The sequence below is a fragment of the Molossus molossus genome, unplaced genomic scaffold (assembly GCF_014108415.1).
Source record: "Molossus molossus isolate mMolMol1 unplaced genomic scaffold, mMolMol1.p scaffold_m16_p_20, whole genome shotgun sequence".
In the NCBI taxonomy this organism is placed as follows: domain Eukaryota; kingdom Metazoa; phylum Chordata; class Mammalia; order Chiroptera; family Molossidae; genus Molossus; species Molossus molossus.
Window position 1 is genome coordinate 1,596,240 of NW_023425356.1, and position 10,830 is coordinate 1,607,069.

Sequence of the window (10,830 nt, forward strand, 5' to 3'; positions counted from 1 at the left end):
TGCTTTACGTCTTCAAAACACCCCACCAGGAGTCGCAGCCGCAGTCACCTTCCAGCGAGGCAGCTGAGGCACGGAGCTCAGTGGCCTGCGCGTGGGAGGGTAGTGGCAGAGGCAGTTCAACCCAAGCAGCCGGCCCTGACCCGACCACGTGGCCGACCGCCTGGCAGGTGACAGGGACGCTTGCTAGTCCCCAGGTTGCAGAGTTGTAGGTGGTCTGGGTTGTGCTTTTGCCCACAACATACCGAAGATGTTGACAATGACATTTTTAAAGTTCTTATGCTTTGTTCTTACATCTATCAGGTGTTCATCCTTCTCAAGAGCAGTTGAGTTCCTTCAGTTCACATGCTCCAGCGCCTGACAGGAGCAGAGAAGAACGCCACTTCCACCCACGTGTCCCAGTGACTTTGCAATCACACGGGTAGGTGTGAGTCTCATCCTCCCGTTTCCTGACATAGAGGCAGTCACAGCTGTGTGCCAGGGTGTCCTGAGGGTGAAGGTGCAGCGTGCCCGAAACAACAACTCTTCCCAGCTGTGACGCACACCCTTACGTCCGAGGAGCAAGATGAGACACACCCACATCTGTGACTTCCTGTGGGAACCCCAGTGCCGGCCACAGAGCCAGGGGAAGCCCTGTGGGCTGACCTGCCGCCCTGGCAGGGATGCAGCCTCTGCGGGTGAGGGAGGGTGTGGGGCGTGGGCCCCGTGAGCCGTGGCTGTGTTTCCGGGCCACACCCCTCGGGAGTCCTGCTGCCTTCGAGGTTGTCTCCTTGTGTCCAGCAAGGAGCAGGCTGGCCTGGTGGTGCCAGCACTTCTGGTTCTAACTCCGTCCGCGCCAACCCTCCGTCTCTGCTTGTCCTCGCCGGCACAGAGGGAAGGCGACATGACTGGACAGAGTGAGGGCCTTTTCTTTTGATCCCTATGGACAGGCTAAGCATTGGCCATGGCCCACGGCCAGTGTCCAGCCTGTGGGTGAGACCACTGGCACCATCGCACCGTCAAGACCCTGGGGCGGGATTCTGGTTTTAAACTTAGATTATACAAGTGACAGGTGATTGCTGATGGGGGGAAGCTTGCGTCGCAGAAACCCATCCTCTAAGAAGTTCGTGTCCTTCACACTAATTTTATGGCCTGCACAGGGCAAGTGTGACCTTATAGGGTGGGAGTGATTTCAACGGAGAGAGAGAGAGAGAAACATCGACGTGAGAGAAAAACCTTGATCAGCTGCCTCCCATACACACCCGACTGGGGATCGAACCTGCAAGCTTTTGGTGTACAGGACGATGCTCCGACCAACCCGCCCCCCGGCCAGGCTCCCATGTGCTTCCCCGGCGCCTTCTTCAGTAGCCCAGGGTGAAAAGTCAAATCCCCGGTTCTCACCGCAGGCGTTTGGACGGGCGAGGAGGCCGGCCGGCCGGGGACGCAGGGCCCTGAGCGCTCGCAGTGTGCGGCCAGCCAGCTCTGTGTCTCTGGTCCCGTGACCTCGCCTGCTGGGAAAGTGTGGGCGTCCACTTATGAAGCCCCCACCTCCACGTTCCAGGTTTTCACATCTGAGCTGACTCCTCTCGAAGACGAAAGGTGGAATATCCAACGGAGACTTTTCCTCTCGCCAACGGCAGCAGGCAGCTCGCTCGTGTCGTGGAAACGGCTGCTCCTAGGTGCTACCTTTTGTCTCGACCCAGATGGTTAATGTTGCATCTCAGACTGACAGTCGGACGGCTCCCTCTGATTCACGCTGAGCACACGGCATCACGCCCTGTCCTTGGAGACGTGGACGCTCCGTGTCGGCCTCTGCCGCCAACACGGAGCCTCATCACCCACGGTCCTCGGAGCCCACGGAGAACGCTGCCAACCCACACTCCTGAGCGACCAGGAGAGAAGCAGAGAAGCAGAAAAATCCAAGGCGGATTTCTGTGAAAACACAAACCAACCGAAAAAGTCATTTTCTTAAAAAAAAAAAAAATTCACTCTTTTATTCCTATGGTCTTTCTTGTATCCTGCTGCCCCCAAAGAAGGCTTCTCACACACACACACACACACACACACACACACACACACACTTTGGGACGAATGGGTGGCAGAGCAGGCACAGGAGGAGAGGAGAGGGGATTGTTTTCTCATTAAATTTCAAGCCTCAGATGGAAAAAAAGACTATAAAATCAATAACCAATAAAATCCTTAAAAAGCCTGAACATCAGAAGTATACATTTTGTATTTGGGGGGTTTCAGAGAAGCTAATGAATGCTTTATGAATGCTCTGGCCTTTCTTTCCAGAAAAATACATAAGTAACCCCAATCCTGCAAACATTTCCATGGGCCCCAGTTTAAGAGTTCTTGGCTCAGTTGTTGGGGAAAAAATATAAAAACAAAATTGGATGTGATCACCAGATATTATACAGCTACTGAGAGCCAGACCCTCCGTTGTCCAAAATATTTACTATATAATTTGTGTACAGTAGAGATGAGCTCCCATTCACAATCCAGTAAGTGTCTGAAAAAAATAACGTTAACAGGTTTGGCTCCACAGATGTGTGTGCTAGGCCACTGCACCCCTCTGGAGCTGTAGGGAGACAAGTAAGGAAATCCTCCCATTGTAAACGGGCCTTTCCTCCTCCGAACCGGAACACGCCCTTCACCACGCGTGGCCACGAACTACCCTGCCAGCTCCCCTTGTAAGCCAGGACTCACGTGAGGGCTCTGGACAGTCATCATGCGGACATCCACCTCTGAAGCTCGGTCAGACGGCAGAACAAACAACATGTTCTTAAGCCTGACCGTGAATTGCAATGGTCTTGACGGACAAGTCGGAGACCACAGAAATCCCTGAGGCTGTGGGAAGCCAACGTGTCTGCGGCTCAAACCAGAGCACTCCGGCCAACCCGAGAGGAAGGAGCCGGCGGCTCAGACATGTTGCCGCTTACCCCACTCTTTTTAGGATAGAAATAAAAACCTGCCCTGGCTCTGGATGAATCCCAGGGCGAGGGGGGGGGAGGGGCAGGGGTCTCACTGATCTACGGAGAAAGGCAGGCTTCTAAGACCTTGTTTACAAACAGCTGTCAGACTGGAGGTCGCAGCAGTGACTTGAGACTTGGAGGCAGGAGAAACTAAAGAGAAAGAGACATCCCAAGGGGGGGGGGGCGTCTGAGGCCCCGATGCTGAGAGGCACACAAGTCCCTCTAACCCGCATCGGGAGGGAACTTGCTCATCAAGGAAAGGCCTCTGGGAGGCGGTGTGGTTGAGGGTGGAGCCCTCCGAGTGGAAGGGGTGCCTTAGAATGAAGCCCCTCGAAGTCCCGCTCCCAGTGAGATCGCAGCGAGAAGGCAGCTGGCCGTCCACGGACCAGGTCGGGGCTCCCTGACCCCAGACTCCAGTGCCCGCTGTGAGAAATTCGCACCTGTCGTCTGACTGCCCGGCTCCGGTTGGTGGCACAGTGGCTCGCACGGACCAGGACAGAAGCCGTGGTGACGTGGAGAGGAAGCTGGGTCCCAACAGCTAGTCCTTGCTGGCAGGACGCCCGCCTGGGGCAGGGGAGGCCCGGAGGGCGTGGGGTAGTGAGCACAGTGCTTTAGGTGGTGTCTGGAATCAGGCACACTGGGTCCGAATCCTGGAGCGGGCGGGTGGCCGACTTCACACACGTCCCCACCTCCCCGACCCTGTCCCCTTTGAGGAAGGGGCGGAATGGCGGTCCCTGTGGTTCACTTCGTTGTGAGGGTGGTCAGTCTGCAGGGTGTGGTAAGGGCCCAATATATGCCTGTTATAATTACCTGTGTCTTTGAAGGGCACACCATTATGAATTTAATTTCGCTCGCCTCTCATTTTATATGTGACACTAAAAGTCACGAGTAATGAACATGCTCCACGCTCCCCAGCCTGCCCAGGAGACCGGTGGGATCTCTCTAGGGACAGGGATGGCGGTGAGGCCCCCCGCCGGGCACCAAGGACAGCCCTGAAAACAGCAGGTGGGAAATAAGCACGTGAGAACGGAAACAGACTAGGAACAGGGACACGCTGGGGAATGTGGCTCGAGAAAGGAAGGGCAAAGAGGCATTTTTGAAGGGAGAAGGACTCAGAAACAGAACTTGGGCAGCTGGTGGAGGAAGAGGGCGTTTGGGGGAAATGTGTGTGAGGGGACTGGAAGGCTGCTTGGTGGTGAGGCACCCATCCCTCCGCCTGTCCCCATAGAAATCAGAGCTGCCATAGCTGCCATTCACAGCTCTGTTGCAGGGGCGGTGTCAGGGAGGATGGCACCCCCCTTCATGTGGTGTGGGGGGACACAAACCCAGAGACAGTCGGGGCAGAGCCCAGGTGTCCCCACCCGCCCCACGTGGCAGGCACGGGCCGCCCGGTGGCACCACCTCCACACTCTGGTCTGGAGGTGACCTGTGCTACTGCGGTCGCCTGAGAGGGCCGGACCATGTCCTTGGAGGAAGCAATGCCTTCAGGAGTCAGAGCCCTTGAGCCCCATATCGGGCTTGTCAAGGTGATGCTGGCCACCTCAAATATTGACTGAACGGCAGGGGCACAGCCCTGCGTGGACAGGGAAGGTGACATTTGTATCTGACTGCAGGGCGCCGGAAGGTCGGACGGAGTGTTTTACGTCGGACACTGCCCCCACCGGTGCCCTCGGAACCAAACCTCAGACCCTGGACACTCCAGAACCCCCTGCTTTGTCTCTGTAAAATCCCGATGGACACTTTAGGCTCCGTCTGAGTTTGGCTGCTGAGACTCGGCTGGTTGGACGGGGCGTCCAGGGGCCGGAGCTGGGGCCGCCAGCTGCCGGCAGGCTCACCGGTTCCCAGCGCTCAGGCCCAGCAGCATGAACACGGAGCCTCTTCTCGGCTGCCCGGGGCTGGGACTGCAGAGGGGACATCTCAGACTGCTCTTACTCCTGCTGACTTTCTGCCAACTCTGCACATGGTATTTCCATCCAAGTCCTGTTCTCCTTCCCTTTTCTTTGAAGAATGGAACTTTTCTCTTTTTTATTTTTGAGAGAGGAGAGGACGGTCCCTCCAGACCCTCCGCCCTCCTGCTGCTGCAGGTTTGGTGCCGGATGGTGTCGTTCGCATATTCTGGGCCTGGCAGTCACACGAAGGCCCAGGGACAGGTGGCCCCGCTCGGGGTGGTGCCCCGCTCGGCGTGGCTGAAAGAGCCTTGTACTTCAATCACTGCAAACTTTAAAAACTTCTCTTTATAGCCAGTGATTTCAAATCATTCTCCCAATAGACTGTGGGGTGGAAAGATTCCAAGTCAGACAGAAACAAGATTTCACATTTCCTTGCCAGAAACATAGTTCTTACTTTCGGTCGGCTGTCCGGGCCATTAATTAGGGCTCGGTGGTGCTCGGTGGTTATCTCCTTCTCTGCATTCCTGCCGTTGTCGTCACAAACGAGACACGTGACTTCTGTTCAAATGCTAAAGTTCATCAGAGTGGAAAAAGCCCTGTCACACAGCAAAGGAAAAGCGATCAGGACTCCAGTCCAGCGGCTGCTTATTCATCTGCTTGTGGTTGGAGTGAAAACAGCCCCTGGCTACGGCGCCGCCCCCGGCAGCCCAGGAGCAGGAACAAAGAGCCCTCCTACCCAGCGGAGAAACTCGTCCTTTCGCGGGGGTGGGGGGGTCGAGGGATCGGTTCCTTTCCTAGTATCACGCCAAAGTTACCACGCTCGGGAGGAACCCGCTCCTCCGGAAGATCACTGTGTAACTCCCTATTGCTTTGTAACGAATCCCCTAGAACTGGTGGGGGAAGATGGTGGCCACGGATCCTCGTGTGGACTCGGTCGGAGTCCACAGATGCAGAGGGCGGCTTCGCCGTTCACCCGGTGCCCGAGCATCCGCGGGGAGGACCAGAGAGGCGGCAGAGACCCCAGCGCAGGGCTGGGACCACCTCGAGGCGTCTCGCTCCTAGGCCCAGCTCCTGGATGTCAACCACTGGTCTGAGGGCAGAGGCAGAGGTGAGGGGCACAGACGCACGGCCTCCAGCGGCCTGGGCTTCTCACAGCATTGGTGGCTGGGTTCTTGGGGCGCCCCGAACCACGTCAGAACGTCCCCTTCCTCCCAGTCCCCGCATGCAGGGGGAGCACCAGACTCCTGCGGGGAAGAGCGCCTGGTGGCCAGCCCTGGGAGGCAGGGTCCGCCCTGTCAGCTGCTGTTCCAGTGCGTCAGACACTTTCAGGGGCGTCTCTGCCAGGGTGGGGAGCACCTGTTTCATGCCGAGGCCTCTTCCCCGGGCCTCCCGCTCAGCTCTCTGCATCCAGGGCTCACTCGGCTCGGTCTCCGGCTCCTCTGGCTGGGTCAGTCTGTGGCCGTGGGCACGGACATCTCGAGGAACCGAACGCCCCCAGGAGCTGCCCCGGCTGCTGGCTCAGTTTCGGTTCGCCTTGTCGCTGTATGCACACTCACAAATACACACGGAGGCATGGGAGACGCCGTTACTACGGATAAGGTTTTCTCGAGAAATAACCCATCCATCCACAGACTGCAAGTTCAGTGGCTTTGCGTACGTTCCCGGAGTTGTACAACCATCACCGCTAACTCCAGAACATTTCCCGTCACCCAAAGGGAAATCCCACACCTGTTAGAGTCATCGTGCCCCCCAGACCTGAGCAGCAACAAGCCCCCAGGTCTCAGCACGTCCTGTATCAGGTCTATTCCTTGTGACCGAATGGTGCCCCAGTGCGTGGATCCACCGCGCTCTGTCCATCCGTTCGCCCGCTGGTGGGCGTCTGGGAGGTTTGTACCCTTTGCTTGTTGTGAGTGACGCTGGTATGAACCTTTGTGTACACGCTTTTGCGTGAATGCATTTTCGAATCTCTGGGGCGGGATGGTGCTGGGCCACCTGGTGACTTCACGCTAGTTTCTCAGAAAGTCCAGGTGATTTCCCGCCGAGATCCACCTCCATCCCCAGCAGTGATGAGCGTGTTCTAGTCTCCATGGCCTTGCCAACACCTGTCACTGTCCACTTTCTGTGACTGTGGCCACCTACAGGGCAGTGGCTGCTTGTCGGAGGGACTGCCCTCCGGCCCCTTCCCCTCTGAGGACACCCCTCGGCCACGGGAGATGTGAGCTGCGGGCGACGGCAGCACCTGTGTCTCCTGGTGTGATGCTCACGGCAGCTCCAGGCGGGGACCAGCTGGAGCTGCCGACCAGCGAAGATGGGCGCAGAGCTGGGCACCGTGAGCCGTCTCAGTGGAAGGTTAGGAACGACTGGTTTTCAACACGAAACTGAACCCCCTGGCGCAGTGGTTGGCAGAACCCCAGCTGGCCCTGCGCCCCCACCCACGATGCCACAGCCTTCCGTGCCCTCCTGAAGGGTGGGGCACGACTGTCATGCAGGGGACGGGGCGTCACTCCTTGCTGTGAGGCTGCTGTGGCCGAAGGGATTTCACAGATGCAGGTGTGGCCCCTCCTCAGCTGAAGCTGAGCCAGGACAGGCTCTCCTGCTGGCCTGTAAGAAACAGGACCCGAGTCCTCCAGCCACAGGAGCTGGGCTCTGCTCAGGGCCGCCTGAGCCAGCGCGGGGACAACCTGCACCAGGACCTCGCGTGGCCGTCACCTCCAGCTCAGCCTCGAAAGACCTGAGCAGAGAGCCAGGCAGCCCAGCCTGGACGGCGGCCTCAGAACCGAGGGTCTGTCGCACAGACAGGGAAGCTGTGTCCTCAGGCCCCTGACGGACTGCGGGGGTGAGAGGAGACGAGGTCGGTCCACCGCACAGCCGTGCTCGGCGTGCGGCCCGGGGGCCAGGGGCCAAGATCTCTTCAGGGGTCTGTGAGGTGAACTATTTTCTCTTTTTAAAAAAAATTTTTTTTCTTTATTGATATTTAGAGAGAGAGGAAAGGAGAGGGAGAGAGAGAGAGAAGCATCAACGAGAGAGAACATGGATTGGCCGCCTCCTGCGTGCCCCCCACTGGGGATTTGGCCCACAACCTGGGATGTGCCCTGACCGGGAATCAAGCCAGCGACCTCCTGGTGCAGGGTCGACGCTCCACCACTGAGCCACACTGACCAGACACAACTGTGTTTGTAACACACTAAGATGCCTCTGCCTCCCTCCTGCCGTCTCAGGGTCTCAGTTCCCCAGGCGCCACGTGACGTGGTGACAGCGTGCTCTGAGGTGAGTGGGCGTGCCCCTGGCTGCTGCTGTGCAGACATGTTTGGATCCCAGTGTGGTGAGCATGGACACAGCCCGCACAAAGGGAACCCGCTGGAGTCACCCACACTTCACCAGAGTGCGAGGTCCCAAGACCAGATTGAGAACCATGAAGACGGGGGACACTAACAGTCGGAAGGTGTGGGAGGTCACCCTTGGTGGGTGCCCACATTCTGTCCTGACTGAGGCGGGGCGACCAAGGGCACGAGGAAGGTGACTCTGAAGGAACAGTTCCGACATCGTCTCTTCCTTCCTCGGGCTTCTGCACACAGGCGTAGGGAGTGACGGCGCGAGCTGTGCTCGCCATGGCTGCGAGCGGCCAGTCCCGGAGCTGCCCGGAGACCGTGCTGGGGCCAGGCAGACCCCCCGGGGCAGCTGAGAGGTGAGGAGGACAAGTGGACACACCCAGGACACAGCCTGCTGGTCTCCGCGGAGCGGCCCTCTCTTTGGGGCCCGAGCTGACCTCCCACCTCTGGCCCCAGCGCCCGCCCTGCGGTCCAGCGCCCGCCTGTGCGACTCGGTTCCAGTCCCAGCTCTGCCGCCTTCCAGTAGCAACATCTTGGATCAAGAAATCTCTCTGGGCTCAGTTCCTCAAACACTGAGCAAGCAAGACGGGATGTGTGTTGAACAGTCAGCTGGGGTCGTGGCCGGGGCTGAATGGGAAGCGTCCTCACACTGCGCTGTGTGGGGAGGGTGAGGGGGACCTTCCACACCCATGACGACGACCTCGCTGCGGATAAAAGACGCTCAGTGCTCTGCTATCAAACCTCTTGCTGGGGCTTCTCAGAGGGAAGAGAGCAGCGATCACCCTGAGGCACTGCAGTGTGAGGGGGTGCCCTTTCCCTGCGGAAGGCCGCTGGGCTCCGCCCTCTCCAGCAGGACCTCTCTGTTCAGTCTGCAGCTGCACAGCTGTCCTCTTGCTGACCCAGGTCCCAGCTTTCCTCCTTCCAGGCCGTGGCCTCCTGGGGGGCTTGGGCGTCCTGTGGGGAGCAGAGGACTCTCGGCGCTGGCCGGCTGCCCAGGCCTGGAGGACAGCTGAGCTGCAGATAAAATCTTCCAGGGAAGTAGGTATGGGCAGGATGTGTGGTTTCCCTGCCCGCCGCTCAGAGGCTGATGCAATCAGACCTGCAGGAACAGCCTCTTCCCGTAAAGCTGCGTCCCTGTGCTAACAGAGCAGCCGGAAAGGACACCGGCCGCGCGGGCTCAGGCCGGGCCCTCTCAGCGCCCAGACAGCGCAGGTGGAAGCCGAGCCCCTGCTCCAGTGACCGGGACTCAGGAGCTCACAGCGACAGCAGAGGACACAGTTCACCAAACAGTCGGACCCGCCAGGTGTGAGGATGTGTCTCTGCAGCCTGAGCCCGGGGATTTCCACACTTCGTAGCACATGGTTGTGTCTCTGGAATGCCAGGCCAACCAGAACATCCAGGACAGATATTTCTGGAAAAACCACAGTTCTTTTCCACAGCGGTCTTGCCGAGCACCATGGCCTGGCTTGGCAGGAGCCTGTGGCAGGGCTGCCTGTGGAGCTGGAGTCGCCTGGGCAGACCAGCAGCCACCGAGGGAACAGTCAGTCCACGTTCACATGGACTGGTGCCACCTCGGACACCGCGAGAGCGAAGGGCGTCGGGGCGGACGCAGGCTGTGCTGGCTCCAGGCCGCTCCCTCCAGGACAGCAGAGGCTGTGTCCCATCAGCTCCGGCTCCAGATGCCAGGCCTGTGTCCGGGAGACAGCCGCAGCCCCAGCTCTGCGCAGTCAGGCAGGAGGAGCTGCCCCTGGGCTGCCCTCCGGCCGCTGCACCCAGACAGCTCCGAGCGACCTGCCTCGAGTCCCTCCACCCCGAAGCCGAGGGAGCGTCCTGCCGACGATGTGCCGACAAGGACAAGGAGATTCTTAGAAAAACAAGGCGGCTGGGCCAGCTTGTGCATTTACTTGCACGTCCTGTCGGGTGATCAGGGCTCATCTCCCCAGAGCAGCTCTGCATCACCTCTCACCTGGTCCCTATCACATCTGTCACACTTGGAAAAAGGTTTGAGGAAAAAATAAAAACCTCAACTGTGACAAGAGGTCTCCTGCTCGTGCGCTGCCTGTGAAGGAGCGCGGCGCAGACGAGGGGCTGGACCCCGTTTCCCGGGAGCCGCCTGCCAGGCCCGGCGCCAGGCGTGGACGGGGCCTCAGCGCGCACGGCGCTCAGGCGGCCGCGAACCAAGGCCCTGCCTCGAGGGGCGGGGCTGTTAGCACAGGCCAGCGCCCACAGAAACGTCCCGGGGCGCCTCCCGCCTGGAGAGGGCAGACGGCGGCGACCTGCCCTGTGGAGTCGTGAGCCGCCTTTAAAAATGATTTGCGGGTTTAGATTCTTGACAAACCAACCCGTGTTTTCATTACCATGACAATGGTCCTCTTTTAATTTATTTCAGCAATTAAATGAGATTTCAGAAGAGGGCAGAACAAAGCCGGAGAACAGAAAGGGCCCTGGACGCCGGCGGACAGCAGGCCAACAGGAAGCCGGCCTCATGCAACCGCTTCCGCCCTGCGGGGCGGCGCCTGCGCACCTTCCCTCACTCCTTCCGCCCTGCGGGGCGGCGCCTGCGCCACGGGGCAGACGACGGCGCACCTTCGTCTCACTCCTTCCGCGGTGCAGGACGCGGCAGGCTGCAGGACGGAACGTCCCGATCAGACGTCCACACGT